Source organism: Mandrillus leucophaeus, unplaced genomic scaffold (genome assembly GCF_000951045.1).
Source record: "Mandrillus leucophaeus isolate KB7577 unplaced genomic scaffold, Mleu.le_1.0 Scaffold15, whole genome shotgun sequence".
Classification (NCBI taxonomy): domain Eukaryota; kingdom Metazoa; phylum Chordata; class Mammalia; order Primates; family Cercopithecidae; genus Mandrillus; species Mandrillus leucophaeus.
This window is the reverse complement of record NW_012101476.1, coordinates 1,241,280-1,242,971: the sequence shown is the minus strand read 5'-3', so window position 1 is coordinate 1,242,971 and position 1,692 is coordinate 1,241,280. Positions and strand designations below refer to the sequence as shown.

The window sequence follows — 1,692 nt, the reverse complement described above, 5'->3', positions numbered from 1 at the left end:
TAATGAGGCTACTGGTCATTGCCAGTCACGCCTGTCCTAGTGCTTGCCATTACCAAAGTTGCTTTTTGCTTGCTTGTCTCTTTTTTCTCTCCCACTTCATCTCTTTTTCTGATGGACACACCTGCTAGCTCACCTGCCTGCAGTCTGTCTCTCTGCCCTCCTGCATGGTCCTCACCTCCCCAGCAAAGTCTCCCTGCTTTCCCCTCAAGGTCTCTCCTGTCCCCAGGGGCCTCCCACCTACCCTGCATCTCCCTCCCCCTGCTCCCGTTTACCCCCATTTCTTCATTTCTCCTCTTTTCCGTTCAAAGATGCGTGTAGGGTGGCTAGTCAAGAATTGCAGTGGAAGAGTGGTTTTTTTTTTTTTTTTGAGATGGGATCTCACTTCGTTGCCCAGGCTGAAGTGAGTGGCATGATCATGGCCCACTGCAGCCTTGACCTCCCCGGGCTCAGGTGATCCTCTCACCTCAGACTCCCAGGTAGCTGGGACTAGAGGTGAGTGCCACCACGCCCAGCTAATTTTTTGTATTTTTTGTAGAGATGGAGTTTCACCATGTTGCCCAGGCTGGTCTCAAACTCCTGAGCTGAAGCAGTCTGCCCATCTCTGCCTCCCAAAGCACTGGGATTATAGATGTGAGCCACTGCGCGCAACTGGGAGCTCCTTAAATTTGGTCCCCACATTTCTGGTTGTGGAGCCCAGGATCTCATTAGTTCTTGGCAGCTGTCTGACACTAGAGCCCTAAGGCTTGTTCAAAGCCCTTATTGCAAAAATTCCGTCTCCAACTCACCCACTTGGCCTGGTACATACTGCTCTTTATTGTATAGTTATTTTGGCTCCAAGAACAAAACACTGGATTCGTCCTTGTTTTATTTGACCTGCCATCTCTGTGTGTTATGCTTTGTCCACTCCCAATTTAGTCTCTGAGTCAGTTTGCCCTCCCTTTTAATTTTATGTCATCCATAGTCTTGAGCAAAGCATACCTTCTGTTTCTGTTAATCATGGAAACGTAATTGCTGAAACGGGATGGGAGAGGGACCTTATAAGCCATCTGGTTGAACTCCTTCATTTTGCAGACCAGGAAACAGAGTTCCAGAAAACAAAAGCTACTTGCTCAGCACGACCCAGCTATGGGCACCTACATAGAGCTAGGTTCAGAAACTGGGCTTCCTGGTGCTGGGAGGGTAACATCTGGTTTTGAAAATATTTGAATTCAAACCAAACCACAGTGGTTGTGTGTCCACAACCAGGAATTAACATTAAGTGTGGACGAAAAAAAAAGTGCTACCCTCTGACTTTGCTGATGGTATAATTGCTTATCATTTTAGGAGTAACTTTTAATAAAGGGGCAGATGCTAACTAAATTGTTAAGAACTGAGCTTGAATACAGTTAGAACCTAAGAGCAGAGCAGTCAGAGAAAGAACAGATAATTCAGTTGTTTAATTTCTGTTCTGTTACCCCCTGCATGGAAGCCAGAATCATATTGATAGAGATCTTTAGGAAACCCTCACACCCCATGTTTACCTGGGGCATGTCACTGCCTTGCTAAACCTTTCCCCAGATATCCCAACAAGAAGTCAGCTGACTGACTCCAAGTTCCCCTCTGCCTGCCTGCCCAGAGGGGCGTATAAAGTGAGGTGGGAGGCCTGGCAGAAACACCGAAGTCCAGATCTGCTGAGCGTGCCTCCTCTGCTTG

The 1,692-nt window shown here is 47.5% G+C and overlaps 1 protein-coding gene across 1 annotated transcript in view; it reads left to right on the top strand.

The window, feature by feature from the left end:
• Positions 1-1,692, top strand: part of DLG5 (discs, large homolog 5 (Drosophila)) — a 155,354-nt gene that overhangs the window by 68,985 nt on the left and 84,677 nt on the right. The window lies entirely within an intron of this gene.